The sequence below is a fragment of the Neofelis nebulosa genome, chromosome 7, assembly GCF_028018385.1.
Source record: "Neofelis nebulosa isolate mNeoNeb1 chromosome 7, mNeoNeb1.pri, whole genome shotgun sequence".
Lineage (NCBI taxonomy): Eukaryota > Metazoa > Chordata > Mammalia > Carnivora > Felidae > Neofelis > Neofelis nebulosa.
In genome coordinates, this window is record NC_080788.1 from 100186927 (window position 1) to 100208828 (window position 21902).

Genomic DNA, 21902 nt, shown 5'->3' on the forward strand with positions numbered 1-21902 from the left:
AAAAAATTTAAAAAAAAAAAAAGAATTTTCTAAATAATTAAACGTCTTTTTTTACTTATCACTGTGTTGATCCAATTACATCTTCATCTGTAAATTTGTTTAAGTTGCTAATAAAAAGCAAATGCGGAAAATACAATGAATATATCTTCAGGATAATGGTGTTTATCTAAAAGTTACTATTAATTACAATGACAGAGTAATTTGGATTTCCTTTCTTAATTGCCTCTTATATTTCTCTCAACAGCCTTTACATCCAGTTTTTATTTCTCATGAGGCTTCTTCTGGTTGGAAACTACCAAATTTCATCAGGTAAGGAGTACTAAATGTGAACCTGAAAAGCTTGTTGTGAAGGAACCCAAGTTTAGAAAATCCAAAGATGTGTCAGCTCTGGACAAACGTCTAGAATATGAACTAGGAAAAGTCCAGCAGGATCTCTAGTTATTTTAGTGGATCTGACAGTTTGGTCCCCACGCCAACAGCATCAGTGCCACCTGGAAACTTGTTAGCAATGCAAACTCTGGGCCCTTCCTTGTGCTTTAACAAACTTGCCAGGTGTTTCTGATGCATACACAAGTCTGAGAATCTCTGCTTTAGATGGGCTTTATGGACCAAAGGAACAGAAAATATCTCCTCTGGATTGATGGAATTTGATGGATTTGATGTCTCTTCTTCCTTTCTTTTCTCCATTGTCTTTTCCTCCTTCCTGCAAGTTCATCCATTACTCATTTAGCAAGCTCAAGTTTGCTTCACAAAATCATACTACATTAAAACCTGTAATTACTGTCTTTATGACAACTTAATTGCTATCTAATATGGGACTCCATCAAAATTAGCTATGCAGTAGAAGTTGTCGACTAACTTTTTTTAAATCCCTTTTTTAGGCTTTAGAAGGAAAACCTCTGTAGTCACATAAGACACATCTAGAAAAGGGTGCCCACTTTCTTTTTTTTTTTTTTTTTTTTTTTTTTTAATTTTTTTTTTCAACGTTTTTTATTTATTTTTGGGACAGAGAGAGACAGAGCATGAACGGGGGAGGGGCAGAGAGAGAGGGAGACACAGAATCGGAAACAGGCTCCAGGCTCCGAGCCATCAGCCCAGAGCCTGACGCGGGGCTCGAACTCACGGACTGCGAGATCGTGACCTGGCTGAAGTCGGACGCTTAACCGACTGCGCCACCCAGGCGCCCCAGGGTGCCCACTTTCTAAGACGGTTGCCTTTTATACCTAATATTTGTAGGACAGTCTCTTTACAAGTTAATATTTTTATCTGGGCAGCAAGTGTTGAAGTTTCACCTCTGAAGTCATCTGCAAGGATTGTGTGGTCCAAAAGGAGCTCATGTTCTCTTGTAGTGTTTAGGATATGTTTGAGGTCTGAACAGTATTTGTTATCTCTAATTCTGGAAGCCAGTCTTGATAACTTCCCAGCAGCCATTTCACCACCAGCCTTAATGTAATTTGGTGTAATCCTGTGCATACCTATGAATGTCTGCTAATCTATGAATTATGCTGTCATTCTGAAGTGATTGCTAAATGCTGCCCCCAAAATGCCTTTGTTCAAGATATCCCTCCCTTGCAGAGATCTACATGATTTCTTCTCTGTAGCATGCATATTTCATGGGCAAGTAGGTATTGGAGTCTCTAAGACTGTTTCCTCGTTTGTAAACTGGAGACAATGAAAGAATCTACTTGTTAGTATTGTTGTAAGAAATAATGAAAATAATCTAGATGCACTTAGCACAGTGCCTGGCTAAATAAATATTAGCTATGATTAAAAAATTATTAATAGAATTATACATTCAAAAATGTCACCTTAGACTTCATACCATTAAAAACAAGCACAAAGGGGAGAGATCAAGTGTCTCTCCCTTGCATGATTCCAACCACTACTACATTATATTTTCCATGGAGATTTACTGTTGTCAGCTCTCTGCTCTCTTAATTCCTTGGCCACTGCTGGAACTCCAGCATGGGGCCAGGTAGAATTAAATACATGATACAGTGTAGAAATCCATCATCCATGGCCGACCTGTAGGGCTAGGAGAGCACAGAGTAGTGTCTGCAATTAGTTCCTCTAATACCTATCAGCCCTTTAGAGCAAAATCCAAAAGGCCAACGGGATGACCCAAATGCAGGCATCAGAAGTCAGAAGGCATAAAGAGAACTCTGAAAGGTGATTTACCTCCCTAACCTCTATTCAACTTACAAAACACAACACGTATCCAATTTTTAAAGATTTCAGGAGAAGGAAATTTCCCTAATATCTCATATAGATACTGATATAAATAGATTTATGACTAATAAATCTAACAAATAGATGACTTTGGTGAGAGAAAGGATGCAGAGATAGGAAAGGAGATTCTTGGAACAGAGGTATATAAAACATTAGGATTAAATAAATGTCCAATAAACAAGAGATTTCTGACTTTGAATTAGTGACATAGAAAAATGAGAAACATCTGGAATCTGTACTTATTTTGCTGGTCAGAAACACAGTTGAGGTCCTTTTTTAAATTGTTTACTTTGTAAAGACTTATTAAAAACAAATGTCTAAGGTGGTTGAGAAGAGAATGTAGTTTAATTCAGAACCCTAAGGCCTTAAAGGGAACTCTTTAATTTCAAAGAGTTTTTACTTTCCATCAACTAAGCTTAATTCTGTCTCCTCAAAGGAGTCCTTTTGTTCCATTTTAATACACAGTTGAAGAGTCAAAGGCTTACAGACCTATTTGAAATTTAATAGTACATTTTGGGGGGAAGATAGAGGACTCGTTTTTCTCATGATTCTTAAGTTATTTTATATGATTTTTCCATAACCAGAACTCCTCCATAATAAAATAATCTAATGGAAGGATATCTACCTAGACATTGGCTCTTATTTTTATTAATGATGCAGTTGGGAATTATAAGTGAGGTTGTTTCCCTCTTTTCTTTCTGAGAAAGATTAGTTCTATGGATAGGCTTCTGCCCAAGACGGACTAGGGAGTGAGTATACAACAGGTTTATGGGTTACTTAAATCCTACTGTGTTCTCAATTGGGGCTTTCACATGCCCTTGCTGGGGCTCATAACTAGTCACTCACTAGAAGGAAAGCAGGCCAATGAGGTGACCCAGGGTGTTGGGATTCTGAAGGGACCACCTCCCCGCCCTCTCCCGCCCTGGGGATTATTTCATGCCAATACCCTGCTGTGCCTTTTATCATCCTTTCTGCCTGTAGGAGACAAGGGAGAAGGGAGGTGGGAGGGATGATGAAAAGGAGATTTCTGGAAGTGAAATAGGTATTCTCTCCTCCTACATCAATCTGCTATTCTTCTTAAGTACTTTACAAGAAAGTAAATATTGTGAAGAGCCAGATCTCAGGTGAGCCATGGAATGGAATTGTACATTAGACATAAAGTGTATTAATGAAATTCTGGGGGCATACTGACTTCCCATGATGCTACTGCTGAACCAGTCTCATGCCGGTCTTTTGTATTCAGATCATGGTAATGAAGAAAGTCCCCGTGTCTTCTCTTTTTTATACCCAAGTTATTAAATTCAGGAGTGTGGACCGCTTTACCTTACAAGAGGCAAGGGTTGAGGGCAGATGACCACATGCCAAAGCTGTCATTCTCAAAAAGAACAGAAGAATCTCCACTTATAGTTCAGACCACAGGCCTGGTTGTCTTTCTCATGAAGTAGCTTTACTGTAAATTAACAACTAGGAATACTTTGCAGGGATGGGGGTTGGGAGGTGGGGGGAGTGGTGTGGAGCTAAGTTTGCTTTCTAGGAGGCATTCCCAGAATCCCGTAATCATTAGCTTAGCTCTTGTTAAATTCATCATCCTCCAGCCTATTTTTTATTTTCTACTTGAAACATCTCTTTAGACAATGGTTTCCATAGAATGAATAGCCACTGTGTGACTTCATGCTTTCTTTTATATATGCAAAACCTACCTTTGATTCATTTTGAGGACAGTCCTTGGTGTTCTCTCCCTACCCTATTCTTTATGGTTTAGTAAGCATCAGTCCTCTCTGCCTCCAGCCTTCATCTTTTCAGACTGAAAGGTGTGATAATTCTCCCTTACACTCGGCCTTTCTAGTTCCCTTTTCTGGACGTGCCCTGGAGTTTATTGGCCCAAAGAATTCCAAGCATATAGGGCAGTATATGTGCAAAAGCAGAATATAAATATTCACCAAACCTTTAAAACTACCCTAGGAAAAAAGTGTGTATTTTTTAAGATCTATATGGATTTTGTAATCCTAAAATAAAATATAAACCCATTGCTTTCATATAAGACCAATGTGGATTTTTTCCAACACACTGTGAAGCCTATAAAAATAACTCTTCTGTGTCTAGAGAGATGATGCCCACCAGTTACTCAAAATGGCTGCCAGGAACACTTCCATAAATTCTAGTTTATAGCTGAGAATGGCTTAAATTTTCATCTTAAGATTTATTACTTAATGTAATTTTAAAATATGGCTTAAATTTTAATTTTAAGATCCAGAGATGATCTAAAATAAAAATTTGGAGGAAAAGAATTCAGGTCGATTTTCTACTGACGTGAAATGATTGTGTAAAAGACAGGCTATGATTATAAAGACAGCTTTGTCTGCGCTCCTTGTGTGTCAGGTCTTTGGTCTTACGTCAGCTGAAGGGGCCCACCTGGCTTTGACTTCTCCCATAGATGCTCCCTGGCTGAGGGGAGTGGAATTACCTTTCTGTGACCTCCCTGTACTGGCTATACTTCATGGACTTCCTGGGTACCCATCAAACTGTTTCCATTTTCATGAGATTTTACAGAACTTTAAGTCTTCTAGTCACAAATTGTTTTCTTTGTGAAACCCTCAGACATTTGCTTTCCCTCTTCATCACAATGGCAGGAATAGAGCTTTCACATGATTTTTTAATGGGATTCAGCTGCCCAAACTGCAGGGCCTTCAGCTGCACTTTGGAATTTGCTATGTCTCTGCCTTATTTTTCATTTGCAGATGTCTGGAACTCAACCTCTTCTCTCCTCTCCTCTCCTCTCCTCTCCTCTCCTCTCCTCTCCTCTCCTCTCCTCTCCCCTCCCCTCCCCTCCCCTCCCCTCCCCTCCCCTCCCCTCCCCTCCCCTCCCCTCCTCTTCTCTTCTCTTCTCTTCTCTTCTCTTCTCTTCTCTTCTCTTCTCTTCTCTCTCTCTCTGTCTCAACCAGTAAGAGCTCATGGACATGAGCTGTATCCTTGCGAACGTGAACCTATCAGTAGATATTCCCAAATGAGGCAAATGTCACCCTATTTCAGCCAGTTTCGGCTATGGTCACACATTTTTTAAGAAAATAGATATGCACTGGAGCACCAGGTGCCTGTCAGCACCAGGCAGTCGCCGGCCATCAGGTGTGACCATGAGCCAGAACAAATCCAGCTTGAGCCCTGTGGTCAGCAGTGGGGGGAGGAGCAGCCAGCATATGAGAGATAAAGGGGAGTCAAAATAATTCAAAGATCAGGGCAAGCTTGACACCCAAGACACAGGAAGACGATTTGTAGGAAGAGTCTCTGACACCAGGGTGCATGGAGAGCGGGAACCACAGGGACAAAGCATGAGGAATCACAAAGCAAGTGTATGTGCCAGCATCAAAGGAGCCCTTCTGATCATTTCCTGCTTCTGAATGTCTCCACATTCCTGTGGGACTGACAGTAAGCCCAGTATAGGTGGGAACAGGGGAATGAGATGAGAACAGACACAAAGAATCTGATGTATCTTTTAGTAGGAGGGGCAGTGACATAGAGGAGGAAGAATTCTTTAAAAGTACACATAGGAACATTAAACATAATGTAGTTTGCCAAGTCCATTCACACCGACTGAAACTTCCTGTCTTCTAGCTTTACACATGCCTATCTCATTTCTTCTTTTGAAGCAGACTGCTTTTTAAAATCTTTATCCTATAAAATTCAACATATTATCTCCTGTGACAGACCTTGTTTCTGCGCTCCATAAGTAAACATCACCCAATACGTCCTTCCACCCCTAAACTAACAAACTCCATCTTTTCTTTGAACCCCAGCATATTATCTCTTGGCCCAGTTCTCAGTGTTTCCATTTTCCACCATCTGCAAAATCTTCCCTGTCTTCAGAGCCCGTAACAGTAAAGATCTATGCACGCTGGGGACAGGAGTGTCCCAATATCGAATTAGTTACTTTGACCATCTTGTTTGGCCTGTTGTGTATGGAAAACAGGTCCTTGTCCTGGTTCCATCTTGCACTGGCCATGAACATGAGGCAAGTGTCTTTCTTTCCTTGAGCTTCTCCTGCCTATTCCAATGAGCTATGGTAAGAATCAGATGAAGCAATGGAAGGGAAAGGATTATAAATTTTAAAGTACTACGGAAGGCATTGTTATGATAAACTATGGGTCCTTGGCTCACATTGAGGTGGGGTACCTTCAGTCATTCTTTTAGCTTGTTTATGTAACCTCTGGTGAAATCTTAATAGTTGCTAAGTGGCATACATTTCAGTATTGCTTATTTCTTCTGTGGCTTTCACAGGGCAGTCACATCTGCCATGAACTGATAATTCCTCAGAAGGGTTGGGGTGGAAAGACATGTAACTAAAAGGGACTAGGAGGCCTCTGGTTAATGAGACATCTTAGATAGGAGTCATTTTAGCCACTCCAACCCAGAAAAGGACAACAACAACAGCAGCAATATTGTAAAAAACCATAGCAAAACAGCCAATAACTTAGCACTGTTTCTTTTCACTTGAAATTTCCATTCACCCATGTTCGATCTCATAGCTACCATCATCATGGACATCAAATTTTACTGATGTCCTACTAGCTCCATTAAATTTCAACACATATTTTTACTTATCAATTATGTGCCACGCCCTCTGCAAAGTGCATAACAATGAGTAATTTACAGATTCTTCCTTAAGAAACTCACATACGGATAAACACACACATAAATAATATTCACTGTGAATGTTGCTATAGGGGAGGTATATTCAAAGTGCAGGGGGAGTACAGAAGTTGGAGTAACTCAGCCAACTCTGTATGGGAAGCTGGAGAGGAGGTAGCGTGTGAGCTGCGCCTTTAAGGATGAATAGAACTTGGTCAGAGAGTGAATACAGTCCATTAGTTTAGTACATGGGCTGTGGGGCCAGCCCAACCAGTTCAAATCCCGACTCTGTCACTTCCCACCTGCAAAACTTGGCTAGTTACTTATCTTTTGATGCGTCCGTTTTCTTATTTCTACCATATGATATTATATGATACTAACAGAGCCTACCTCAAGGGTTATCATGAGCAGAAATCAGTTCAGGCATGCATAGTACTCAGAACAGGTCCTGTCATGTGGACAACCATTTAATTAGTAGTCATTATTATTGTTATTATTATTCTTCACCAAGTCAACAAGCAGGAAAGAGATTCTTGGAAGTCTTAGAGTCTTCCGAATTTAAGAGATTTCTATGGTCATGATTATTATTATTCAAAACAATAAAGCTAAAACGTATGTGCCAGGCACTCGACACCTTACATATGTAGCTTGACTTCATTCTCATTGTGGTTCTGAAAGTCACAAAATGTACACTGAAATATCAGTAATGCTACAAAGAATATGAAGTGAAAAATAAGTGGCACGTAGGGTGGATGAGAGAGAAGTACAAAAGGAAGGATATTTATAACCTAAAGTAAGGAGGCAAAAGTCAAAGGGGTTGCAAAATAAATGGTAGGCTTGAGCCAAATGAGGTTCCAGACGTGGTTTTTTGTTTGTTTTTATTTTCATTTTTTGTGTTTTTAGTTTTTGTGTTTGTTTCCTCGCATGCTCATTGACAGGCCTGCCCTTTCCAGTCTACTCCAGTTCCCAGTGCCCATCTCCTACCCAAGCCTGAAAACATTTCAGTATTGAAGTTTGTGACATACGGACAAAGATCTAGAACCTGAAATTGGCAGCTTCTCACGTGTGTCAAACAGTGTTTTCATGCCAGGCACTGTGATAGGTACTTTGAGACACATGATCCATATAACATGCTGAATAAAGGTATTATTATCACCAATTTACATATGAGGAAACTGAGTGTGAGAAGGGCTAAGCTCTTAAAAGGACAGGGTCAGAGGCACCAAAGCAGGGAAGTACGTGGAGTGTTTGAGACTCATTTGACTGGAAAAGAGGATTCGTGCAGGGGAGTTGTAAGAGCACAGGTAGAAGGGGTTGGATGAGGGATGCCTGGGTGGCTCAGTCGGTTAAGCGTCCGACTTCGGCTCAGGTCATGATCTCACGGTTTGTGAGTTCGAGCCCCGCATCAGGCTCTGTGCTGACAGCTCAGAGCCTGGAGCCTGCTTCGAATTCTGTGTCTCCCCCTCTCTCTGCTCTTCCCCCACTCATGCTCTGTCTCTCTCTCCTACAAAAAAATATTAAAACATTAAAAAAAATTAAAAGAAGAGGTTGGATGTTCTTGAAGGCCAGGTTAAGGAATTAGAACATGGCTACATGAAGGTAATAAGTGATAAGCTTCCTTTTCTTCTTTATGGCTTTATGAAACTCACCCACAGCAAACATAAGGGCTGCCACAAGGTTCACTATAAAGTGGGAGAGGTGCTGGGAAGGGCGGAAGATGTTCACTCGTCTTTGGAGAATGCTCCGCTCTAGGCAGGGATGGTCCTTCAGCTCTCATGACAACATAAGGGAGGAAGGCCTGTCCAACAAATATTCTCAGCTGAGCTTTTATTCATATATTATGTCATTTTTAAGAAAATGGCCACTTGGTTTCCCTCCCTAGATTCCAGTCCTTGAGATCTGAGTAATATTTAAGTCTTACACAGCAGAGCACCCTAAAATTAAGAACAAACTCTTTAACCTTTGATTCTAAGAAGTTCTTTCTGGTATTTCTCCTGTTTACTTTTTCGCCCTCATCTTGCTCCACTCCCATGATGCACCTCGGCCATACTATTGTTCCCGGAAAGCACCAGGAACAACAGTGCTTTTCTCCAAAGCACTGCAATAGGCCACACACTATCCCTAACCTCCATAATGCTTTGCTCTTACTTCTAGGATACAACCTCTCACTGAGAATGTGCTTTTTGTCTAGATTAGACTATAAGCTCCATGAAGGTAGGAACACTTGTTCTCTACTGATTTCCTGCATCTGACACATCTCAGCATGTAGTCACTACTCTGTAACAATTTTCCCAATGAACGATTAAATGATTAAATGAGAGAGTAAGTGTTCTGATCCCCTGGTCCTTATGGTTCACCTTCACCTTCACCTTGCCAGTGAACTTTCCCCTCTCTAATTGTCTGTCTGACCCTATATTCCCCCCAACACCAACTTGATCATCGATTTCCATGTCACTTTCCTGATCTCACGTATCCCCCACTCTATTTACCATCTGACACATGCACACGCTCACCACCACCAAAAACAACAAAATCTGTTTTCTCTCTCCTTTCTGGTGGTCATCCTTTGCCAAAACCTATCATTCTGTTGCTGTTAGCCATGAAACGTTTTGTGTCTCTTGGGTTTCCTCTCAGATCTAACAATTATGTTTGAATGGGCTCATCTGGAAAAAAAGATATGGGGATGGCAGCAACATCTCGATTCTATAGCATTGTTGTTGGCAGTTCTTAGAATAGAGAGGAAGTATGTGTGCTTATAGTGTGTGTGTGTGTGTGTGTGTGTGTGTGTGTGTGTGTGTGTGGTATATCAACCTGCAGCTGGGGGTGGTCTGGCTAACTCTCATGGAATGAGTAGCCTGGGAAGAACATTTGATACCTGCCTGCTTATTGGAAAGGGGGAGGCCCTAGCTGGGCAGTCCCAGCTCTAGGGGCTCAGAAGGAGCTCTGCCTAGCAGGCCAAACCTGGTAGTCCAGTACTGGCAATAATAATAATTGCTAACACTTATGAGAACTCCCTATATTCCAATCACTGTGCTAAGCACTTAACATAGATTATTTCAATTCTTTCTTACATCAGCCCTATATGGTGGGAGCTCTTATTACTCCTGTTCTGTAACTAAGGAAACTGAGGCACAGAGAAACTAAGTAGCTTGCACAAGATTACACACTAAGTGATGGAGCCAGGATTAGAACCCATGCATCCCAACAACAGAACTCCATCCAGTATGGAAGAGTTCCAAGCAGGTAGCCCTTAATCACTGAGAGTTAGAATGTGGAAGCAACACACATACAAAAACAAACATCTGTTTTTACAATAGAGCTCTCACAACTGGGGAAAATAGAAGAATCGTTTGCTTTAAGGAACAGCTAACGAGGTTCGTTAAAAGTATCTTCCAAACATGTTGTATTTCTCAGGATGTTTATGAATTTGTAAATGTATTCCATTATACATACAGGGAGATTAAAGGAGCACTGGGCTGCCACACATTGAACTGCAAGTTCCCAGGAATTGTGCAGTGCACAGACTGCTCAGCCTTACATGGTGGCTCCAGAAGGCATGCTTCTTTATACCCATAAATTAATATAGGGACCAAATGACAATGTATTAATGGGGCTTGAGCTAGTGTGGCCTTCAAAAACTAAATAAAGGAAAACATGAAACAATGATAACCTGCCAATCATAATAGAATAGAAAGAAGATGTCTTTCCCAGTGTGGCTACAGAGAGACTCTGCAATCTCCTCTGTCACCACCCCTTCCCACTCGACTTTATCAGTGTCACTTGCCACTGTTCCTTGTACACACATCTTCCCATACTTCCTAAATTGTGTAAGTGCTTCTTCCCTCTTCCTCAGCCTCTCCCCATCTTTCTTTACTTATTACCTCCTTCTTCAAGATGTAGATATTCTTAGATCCATTCATTCAACAGATGTTTTGGGAGCACCTACCATAACCCAGGCCTTGAAGAAGATGCAAAGTGACAGAGATGAGGAAGGTGTTCCTCAGCCCCAGGTTGCTCACAGTCTAGAGGGGATTAAACAAAGTGAGTCTTCTCTAGGAAGTTTTATAAACATTCTCTTTTCTTCCCCCCATCTAGAGGAATTCTCATGTTCTGGAAACATGTACAGTGCATTTCCGTATGGGTTAAGGAACGATGTAAAACACTTAAAACTAATACATTGTAGAAAAACACAATATTTTGAAAGCTGTAAATCAGTAAGTTTATATGTCTGTATCTCTTCTGGTCCATTTTGTGAGGAGGCAATAAAAATGGAAAGTTAAAGTTCAGTTGATTTTCTCTAGATACTTGCCAAATTCTTGACATCACATTTTACTGTGTTGTTAAGATTCAAAGAGTCTACCCGGTGCTCGTGCTCAGCAAAAGAAACGTATATATCATTCTAGCCTGGAAATGATTTTTTTTTCATTAAATGTGTGAGGCTTAAGCCAAACAACTATATGTAGTATGAAAATAATTTCATCCCCAAAGACATAAAGTAACAGATTATCTTATGAGAACCATCACAGGTGAAAGACTTTAAAAAATATCCTCTACTATGGATATGAAGCCTCAGCTGACCATGCATGTTCCATTTGAGACACAAAGCCTTCTCTTAGTAGACTATGAGCTCCTTTCAAGCAGGAACTATGTCTTATTTACTTGTCTAGTTCAAGCACCCAACATAGGGCTCAGTAAGTATTTGTGAATATGTTATTCTGCTGATCAAAGTGGAAGTCTTTGTTGTTCTCTGACGGTTTGTCATATTGTCTAATGTTCTCAAGAAAGAGGTATCAGAGTTAATGTTTGGGGTTTTGGGGGATAGGGTAGAAAGGAGAATTGTTTTTCTTTGTTTTTGAGATAGGTCATCAATCATGAGAGACCAGGATGAAATCAATAACCTTGTCCACCAAGACAGCTTAGATATTGGCCCACTGACCATCCCACTTGATGAGTTACAGCCATTAGATGACCTTATCTTCTCTGTGATGTGTATACTTATTACTTTGAAGTTTTGCTGTATTTTCACCTCAGGAATTGTAACCAGCCCATTCTATGGCTCTAGACCTCATATGTCTTCCAAAGGCATTAAGATGCTCTAAGCCTTCCCACCGCCCCACACCACTGCTAAGTACACCTTGGTCTAGGTCACCTGTGAGATCAATTTATAAACAGGAAGTACCTTAAGAATCATGCTTGGTCTGAAAAACACAATATATATATGTCATCTCACCTTCAATGGAATGTGGAATTTACTGTTACAACCCTCTTCCTGTTCAACTTGGCAATGGCATTTGGTTTGACTTGGTGATGAGAAATGTAACAAAACTCTGAGAAATTTTCCTTCCAGAGCACTTCTTTTTTTTAAATTTTTTTTCCTGTTTATTTATTTTTGAGAGAGACAGAGACAGAATGCAAGTGGGAGAGGGGCAGAGAGAGAGAGAGAGGGAGACACAGAATCTGAAACAGGCTCCACACTCTGAGCTGTCAGCACAGAGCCCGATGCGGGGCTGGAACTCATGGAATGTGAAATCATGACCTGAGCTGAAGTCGGACACTTAACCAACTGAGCCACCCAGGCTCCTTCCAGAACACTTCTTAAGGAAGCTTGGTTGCTTTATAGGAAATTTGTATTGCCTAGCATTCACGAAATGCCCCTTCAGTACATTATTGAGAAGTTTCAAGGCCAAATAAACACATTTCATCTGGACACATTTAGAATTCACAGTAAAATAAGTAAAAAGATGAGTTGATGAAATAAGGGCATTTTTACCATTTTATTCCACACATAGTTTTTACTTTCTCTCCTGTCCTGTAATAACTTCTCAACGTAGTGGCACCCGTATACATTTTCAGAGGATTTTCATATTCTTATGTATGGAATTATATAGTGTCAGTAAATCCGTTACAAATTCTCGTTTCCAGCTCTCACAGTTTGGCCATAAAGATTCAGAAAGAAACCAAGACCTTAAGGAGAAACTAGTGGTTGCAGATGCAGGGTCTTTATTGTTTGTTTACATCATACACATCTTGGTTGGCCAAACCAAAATGGTTTAAGTTGTGATGTATCATGTAGGTCCCCACTGCCTGCCTTCAGGTGTTTGTTTGGAAGAAGACATGTGCCCACCCAGGGCACCAAATCCTCCCTGTTTTACCCTGTCATCCATCCACTGCTGGTGTGGACACTGTTGTGTCAACTCTCTGCTAATGTTCTTCTAATGATCTAGTGACAGACGGGCCCTTATTGATCTGAAATAGACTCCTCAATTTGAAATTTGGGTAGTTAATAGTAAAAGGAAAACTTTTTTTTTTCTTCAAGAAATATGTTGTTAAAAATAACAGCTATAGGGGCGCCTGGGTGGCTCTGTCGGTTAAGCGGCCGACTTTGGCTCAGGTCGTGATCTCACGGTCCGTGAGTTCGAGCCCCGCGTCGGGCTCTGTGCTGACGGCTCAGAGCCTGGAGCCTGTTTCGGATTCTGTGTCTCCCTCTCTCTGACCCTGTCTCGTTCATGCTCTGTCTCCGTCTGTCTCAAAAATAAATAGACGTTAAAAAAAAATTTTTAATAAATAAATAAATAAATAAATATAAAAATAAAAATAACAGCTATAGTTTTTTAATTCCTACATGTGCATTGTTTTTTTCCCTATGTTTTGGTTCTCATAATGAATAAATGTGGTTCTTCTTCCTAGGAACCAACTCTTCCTAAAGTTAAAAATGCCCGCTGATAGGAAACCAATATTAGGTTGATATTTGTTCTCATTGTATTTTCCCTGCTCTGGTATCCTCCTGAAAAACAGCTACAGTATGATATTCATCCTTAGCAACCAAGTAAACTATGATGTGGTACATGAAAGAAGTCCTGGTATATTTGGGCTCTTTCCTCCAGAATTACATAAAATAGATTTTATACCTGCTTCTCCCTCCTGTTGAGGCTGGACGGTATCTCAGTCATTTGTTTACTCATTGACTTAATTCATACCCTCATTCAAAGCATTTTTTAAAGTTTATTTATTTATTTTGAGAGAAAAAGAGAGAGCACAAGCACACATGAGCAAAGCAGGGGCAGAGAGAGAGGGAGAGAGAGAATCCCAAGCAGGCCCCACACCGTTAGCACAGAGACTGACACAGGCTGGAACTCACGAACCATGAGGTCGTAACCTGAGCCAAAATCAAGAGTCAGATGTTTAACCAACTAAGCCACCCAGGCACCCCTCAAAGCATTTATTAAGAACCAGTCGTTTGCTAAGACATGAAAAAAATAGAAAATGGTGAAGATCCTTGCTATTTGCTTGGGGAGGCAATATCGACATGGGTGAAACAATTTAAGAGTTATTTAAAGTATGTGAAATTTAGTTGTGATAATAATAATAGATGATATTTACATAGCATTTTCTAGGTGCCAGAAACTCTTTATGCGTTTTACATGTATCAATCCTCACAACAATCTTGCCAAGCAACCCCTTTAATGATCCCATTTTATAGGTGGTAAAACTGAAGCACAGAGTGATTAACTAGTAGCTGGTAAATAGCAGAGCCAGCATATGAATCCAGGCAGTCTGGCTCCCGAGTCCAGGCTCTTTGGCCACAGTCTACCATTGTACATATATTCAGTGTAGAATTAAATGTTGCAGCAGCTTTCATTCACCGTAGGAAGCCCCCTCAGCTTCTCAAGACCAGATAGAGAAAAAAACACTCAGAGAAGCTTCCCATTATGGTTCCAGAGTGTTTCTTCTCTATGACAGCCTGGAGAGGTGGAGCTCTTCCTTCCCACCAGGCACTCCACTCCCTGTGGTTGCTATTGTAACCTTAGCACGTTTCGTTCACCATAGGAAGCCCCCTCAGCTTCTCAAGACTAGATCTTCCATGGACAGTGTCCATGATGGTATACAGTGTAGAAGGAAGACTTGGACTTTCTTGGGAAGCAAGGACGGCGAGAAGAAAAACTGGGACTTGGAAATGAATACAATATGATAGGAGGAATGACTAGCCTACAAAATGGAATGAGAAAATTTTTATATAGGGCTTTGAGCACGAGGCCTAAAAGTTCCAACAGAAATCTATAGGCAAGTGTAAAAGCCAAGACCTGGCTCATGCATAACTGATGTAATTACAGCTCTGGAATGTACCTCGGAGAGCATCACTTCCAACTCCTTCTTTGGTAATTATGGAATCCAAAGATCCAAAGGGTTGAAATGATTGTCAGTGTCACTTACCTAATGGCAGAGCTAGGACAGGGCAGAGCTGTCCCGATTCATCATTTAATGCTGTTTCTAATGTTTCAGGCCTGGAACTCTGGAAGGTTCCCCTAGGAGAGGCATTTGGTTCAGCTTAGAAGGGAGAGACAGAGGCAGGGTGACCCATGAGGCATTAGTGCTAAACCCAGGTGAACATACGAGGCCTGTGCTCAGTGGAGATGGGTGTCACTGATGAAGGAAGGGAACGGGTCAGGGTGCCTCCAAGTTGACATAGCTTTGACAGAAATAGGGAAAGTGGACAAAGATGCCACTTGGGCAGAGAGATCATCAGTCTGGGTTTAGTACCTGTGAGAGAGAGGTGACTTATACCTCGTCCATACAGCACCTTCTATAACATGGTGATTAGATCCCAAGGCTCTCTGCAATTTTGCTGCTGAGCAGTTACCACCATCATCAGTGTGGGAGAAAGTTCTTGCCAAGACTGAGATGAAATGCTTTGACATGCATTGTCTGCTCCCTCCTGGCCTTCTGTTTGGTGGTTTCTTCTGCTGCCAGTCTGCCTCATGCGTGTTCACTCCCCTCAAAGGTTGAGCAGAATAGTGGTAAAGGGTGTAGGTTCTGACAGCAGATGGCCCGAGTTTGGATCCTGCGCTGCAGCTCTATACTTGTGTGACTTGGACAGATTGTTTAAGTTCTTTGTGACTCAGTTTCCTTGTCCATAAAATGACACTGTGATCAGTACTTAACCTCCTAGCACTAATGTGAGTGCAAATTAACTGATCCATGTAAAGCACTTAGAATAGTACTTAGAATAAGCGGTAGCTGTGATTGTTGCTCTTCTGTGATCCCACTCTGCTCCATTATGATTCCAGAGTGTTCTGTCTCTGTGACAGCCTGGAGAGATGAAGCTCTTCCTTCCCACCAGGCACTCCACTCCCTGGGGCTGCTGTTGTAACTTTAGAGGGTTTTGTTCACCACAGGAAGCCCCCTTGGCTTCTCCAGCAAAGGGCATCCTGCGCCCCTGCTCCCCATCACATCTGAGTCCCTGCCCAGTAAGCTACCTTTCACCGTCACACATATACACACACAACCCAAGTTTGTTTTCAGGGCAAAATGATCCCTTTCTCTGTTTTCATGCAAACTTATGACATAAAATTGTGATCAGGCCATCTAGCTTTCACCCGAGAACTCTCAAATTCAGTAGACCACCCTATCCTGGAGTTCACCTAGTTAAAGTTTCAAAAGTAAACTGTCTGCTTCTGACGCCGGTCTGAGAGGGATTAAAAGCAAAGAGGGAGGGAGGCAAACCATAAGAGACTCTTAACAAACTGAGGGTTGATGGGGGGCAGGGGCAGGGGAAAATGGGAGATGGGCACTGAGGAGGGCACTTGTTGGGATGAGCACTGGGTGTTGTACGCAAGCGATGAACCACGGGAATCTACCCCCATAACCAAGAGCACACTTTACACACTGTATGTTAGCCAATTTAACAATAAATTATATTTAAAAATAAATAAATAAAATAAATAAAACATAAAAATAAAACCAGATTTTACCCCCCCCAATAAATAAATAAATAAATAAATAAATAAATAAATAAATAAATAAAAGCAAAGACCTGAGAGGCAGCAGGACCTCGAGGCAAATCTAGGTTTTACATTTCCTAGCTATATGACTTTGGATCACATAACACCTCTGAGTCTTGATCTCTTCACTTACAGGAATATTAACACCTATCTTGCTTGTTATAAGGATTACAGGTTTATAACCTTTACAAAGCATATCACCTGGCACATAGTAAGTGCTCGATAAACTCTGACTCTTATTATTATTGTTGTTATTGTTGCTGCCATGACTGCATCATCCTCCAAGCTGTAACAGATGTTATATATTTCTTTTTTTTATTTTTTTTTTGAGGGGGGAGTGCAAGTGAGTGAGGAGCAGAGAGAGAGAGAGAGAGAATTGGGGCTCATCCCAAATGGGGCTCGTGTTCACCCAAAATGGGCTCGAGCTCACCTGATGAGGAACTCGAACTCACGAATCGCAAGATCATGACTTCAGCCGGAGTCAGATCTTTAACCAACTGAGCCACCCAGGCACCCGGTGTATGTATTTCTATATCATTAAGGAAATGACTATAAAACCACCCCCAGTTATGAGTACTCAATGTTTATGAGTACTCAATGAGTACTCAATGAGTATGAGTATTCAATGTTTAAAAATACCCTAAAGATTTTATTTTAGCTTTTTTTTTGGCTTTAATAACTCAACCAAGTTGTTGCTGGCGATGACAGGTGATGTACAACATTAGAAGCCATCAGAGCAAAGCAGCAGCCAAACCGTAAGCTCATTGTTTTGATTTCATCTAGAATATTGGCTCCTTAGGGTGGAGGTGCCAATGGGCCACTAGCCAAGAATTTCAGTTATCTCTGTTGTCCAGAGGAACTCAATGCCATGAGGCGCTGAGCTATTACAGAATGAGCCGTTTGAAGAGACTCTTCACTACTAGAAGTTTCCAAGTCAATATGGTGATGCTACTGTCTGCCCTTTTCCATATTCTTTATAAAAATATCACAGGCCATGAGGCAGTTTTAGGCTTTTTTTGATAGTTCTCTGAGGTACACAGATAAGCTAGACATGAAAATTCACAGCTGGCTTCATCTAACACTGAATTTTAAATGTAGAGTGAGGTGACTTCTCTAGAAATACAGATGAGGGGGCAGAGACACCCCCAAATCTCTAAGGGGTTCTGTGCAAATGGCACCAGATTCATGACTGTGCCTGTCCATGAAGGTAACCTTGAGGGTCCTTCAGACAAATCTTAACTGCAGTGGTATTCTTATTCTTCCTCTGGGCATTCAACAGAAAAAGGCAAGGCTTAGCCTTGCAGCAAGATGGAAATGAGCTCAGTGGATCCCCAGTAGTCAAGGGCTATTTGGGTTAGAATTCTGGCAGACAATTTGTCACGCATATTATCTTTCTTTTGTATCATGTTCTCTGGCACTGCTATTGTCTATATTACTCTGCTGTCATTTGTTCCCTTCTAATTTGGTTTTAGACATCTTAAAAGATGGATTTTCGTTAGATACTACACAGGGAGAAGTTTAAAATAAAAAAGGTATTCTATAAGTTTCTGCTTGATTATTTAACAAAAATTATAAATAACAGGGGACAGAAAAGCTGCCCTCTGATGAGATATCTTCTAGACTTGGCAACAGTAGGACCCAAACAGAGGTTCTAGTTTTCCTATTCCCCGTAAGTCAAATTTGAGTAGAGAGCCTTAACATCTCTTAATGCTGTTACTAGCCTAGCCTGCCCCGCATCCCACTCTGATATGCCACTGTCTGTGCCTGTCACAGCTCTGGCTTAAAGAGTTCTGACTCATCTCAGCTTTGAGGAATTAAATGGAAAGATATAAAAAAGCTCACAGATCCTGTGAAAAGGTCAGAAAATCAGACTCAGAACCCAGGTAGGGAAGAGAGGAAGCTCACAGCCCAGCTCTCATGTCACATAAACAGTGTGGCTCAGCCACTGCCGTCTCTGGGGACCCTGTGCCGTGGCTGGTACTGTTGTCCCTGGAGAGTGGTTGCCATCACCTCTAAAATGAGCCCTAACCTGTCCAGACTTCTCTATGTCATTCACTCCAATATTAAATTCCAGTGGAAACACCCAATTAGCCTCCTACCAAACACAAAGTAGTGATGTCCCCAGAATACAGGTTGGGGATTCGGGTGATAGGCAGCCAAAATACTTTAAATATTTGTTTTCTCTTCCATCCTCCTCTATTTTCTCCTTTTCTACCTTAAATCTAGTATAGAGCTTCTGGGTTTTTTCCAAAAATATTTTTTGATCCTTATAGTATTATTATTCCCATTTCACAGATAGAAAGACCAAGTGTCTTCATTCTGGATGCTATAATAAAATGCCATAGACTGAGTGGCTTAAACAACAAGCATTTATTTCTCACAGTTTCTGGAGGCTGGGAAGTCCAAGATCAAAGTGCCAGAAGATTTGGTATCTAGTGAGGGCCCACTTCCTGCTTTGTAGATGACCATGTTCTTGCTGTATCCTCATGGGTCAGAGTGAGTTCTGGTCTCTTTTTCTTCTTATAAGGGCATTAATCCCATCATGGGGGCTCTACCCGATGACCTCATCTGAACTAATCACCTCCCAAAAGCCACACCTCCAATACCATGACATTGGGGGTTAGTGCTTCAAATAGTGTCTTTTCGTTTTTTTTCGGGGGGGGGGGGTTGGTTTTTGGTTTTTAGGGAGACACAAACATTCAGTTCATAGCACCAAGTCTCAGAGAGGTTAAGTGACTACGGAAGGCCATAGAAAGTATTTGTGACATCTGTATTCTTTTGCTTCATGAATGGGTTTCCTTAATGCTACTACCCATTTTGCTTTATTTTTTATTGTTGGCTTTTTAAGTTTTTTTGTTTTCATTTTGCCACTGGAGCATTTTAAATTTTTCCAATGAGACCTTACAAGAAACCTCAATATCTCAGGCAGATCAAAGCAGAGCTGCTTGGGTTGAAGAGGAAGGGAGAACAGAACCCTGTCTGCTCGGCCTCACGCTCCTCATTTCAAACACACAAAACACCACTGAGGTTTAAACACTGCTGTTACTCCTCTCAGGAAAAGAGGTTGGCCATTCGTGGTCCATTTCCTGTCACTGTCCCTCCAGCCCCGGGCTCAGGGACTAGAAATAGCTCTGAGTTCAAATAGAGAATTAGCTATTCATACCCAAATTTATCCATGGCCACGGTCCAACATTTCTGTTCCATAGAACTCTTGTTCATCAGGATATTAATAAATGAGAAATGAGAAAAATAAAGGTTTTGTTAATGGTGTATTTCTTATCTCAGCCAAATATGGGAAACAATAAATTTGTGAAAATTAAAAACATTTCTTACCTACATGAATACAAGGAAGTATTGTGATTCTCCAAAGAAGAGGTATAGTATCTAGAATTTTCCAAAGATTTGACCAGAGTCCTTATTTTCAAGTTGCATTTCTCAGGGCCAGTCTCTTGGAGGTTTTGGTTTCATCTTTTTTTTTTTTTTTTTTTTAACGTTTACTTATTTTTGAGACAGAGAGAGACAGAGCATGAGCGAGGGAGGGTCAGAGAGAGAGGGAGACACAGAATCAGAAGCAAGCTCCAGGCTCTGAGCCATCAGCCCAGAGCCCGACGCGGGGCTCGAACTCATGGACCGTGAGATCGTGACCTGAGCTGAAGTCGGACGCTTAACTGACTGAGCCACCCAGGCGCCCCTGGTTTCATCTTTAAATGCCTAACCATTTGGCTGTCATGGAACCAGGATGAGTTGGTTCTTAACCAATGTTTTTTTGTTGTTTTTTTTTTAAATAAGGATTCTTGTAAAGCTTGTAAATCCCAGAAGAATTGCTAAACTCACCCAGGAAGGGTAAACCTCTATGGATCCCTTACATCTGAAAGATCTGCTTTATGTATTTCTCGGGAAGGTAAGGGTATAGACACTGCAGCTCAGAAGAACTCTGAAAAATCCTAGGCCTTGATACTCTCAAGATAGTAACAACAGTAATTACAATTCTCTAATTAAAAGAGGTCTATAAAGTTCAATTGTGAAAGGCAGTAAGGTGAAGGGAAAATTGCTCTCAGATTCACTCTTTTTAAACACTAGTGATTATATATTTACCTCTCAGGGGAAACAAAGGTGTCTCCAAAGGTCTGATCCAAATGAAGAGAAGAACCTAAATTCTGGAGGAGAAATGATTTAGCTGGGGGGAAAGCATCTAGCTGCCCAGGGCAATTTATCCCAGGTAACAGCCATGACATCATTTTACTCTGTCAAAATCAAATGTGTAGCCTGGTTTATAAATGTCTTACAGTCCCCTGTTGCCTTTTGCCTCAAATGAAACCTGCTCAGCCTGGAATCTACTCCCTCCTTCAACTGCATCTTTTCTCACCAATTCATTTCTCGCTTAAGATAAATCAGTTACCCGGGAAGCCTGGGTGGCTCAGTTGGTTAAGTGTTCAACTCTTGGTTTTGGCTCCATCACGATCTTGCAGTTCATGGGATTGAGCCCTGAGTCGGGCTCTGCCCTGACAGCGCGGAGCCTGCTTGGGATTCTTTCTCTCCTGTCTCTCCTCCTCCTCCTCCCTCACTCCTCTCTGTTTCTCTCTCTGTCTCAAAATAAGTAAAAACATAAACTTAAAAAAAAACTTAAAGATAAATCATTTACCCAATGTGAGTCTTTGGGGCTTTGTGTTTAGTGAAATTGGAGTAATCCTAACTGTTCTGTCAATTCTGAGGGTTGTGGTGAGAATCAGTTGTTTTGACCAGGACCAAGACTAGCCCACACTTGCATCTTAGTTAATTAGAAAAAGGCACCCCTTTTGCAAGTATGCGGGCATCTGGTTCAAGCTTGGCTACTGGCATGGGCTAGACTGCAGCCCCAGGCACCCCCACATCCTGCTACCACCCACCCAGGGGCACACCTAGTATCAACAGATGCAGAAGAACCATGTAAACTAAGAGGCGCTGTCATCAGGCAGGGCTGTGGAGAAGCACTCAGGACCAAGACCCATGTAGGATCTGGGTGTCTTTTCTGGCTCTGCCATAACAGCTGTGTGTCCTGGGCAAACTCAGTGACCTCTTCGAGCCCCCATGTCCTCATATGCTGGATGAGGATGACAGCAGCTAAGATTTGAAGATTAGGTGAGATAATACCTGAAAAGTACCCAGAACGTAGTAAGTACTTGATAAATGTTAGCTCTGACATTTGTAAAGCATGGACAAATGGATTTTCGGACATTATTGTCATTTTTATCATGACACAGATCCTTTATTCTAGCCAAATTAATCTTCTTT

General features: G+C 41.3%; 1 protein-coding gene across 1 annotated transcript in view; it reads left to right on the top strand.

Annotated features, from left to right (window-relative positions):
* The window catches only part of FRMD6 (FERM domain containing 6), a 247869-nt gene that overhangs the window by 77754 nt on the left and 148213 nt on the right, over positions 1-21902 (top strand). Inside the window, exon 3 of the mRNA XM_058739039.1 lies at positions 245-309. The gene's annotated coding sequence lies outside the window, so the exon portion shown is untranslated. The remainder of the gene's footprint in view (positions 1-244; positions 310-21902) is intronic.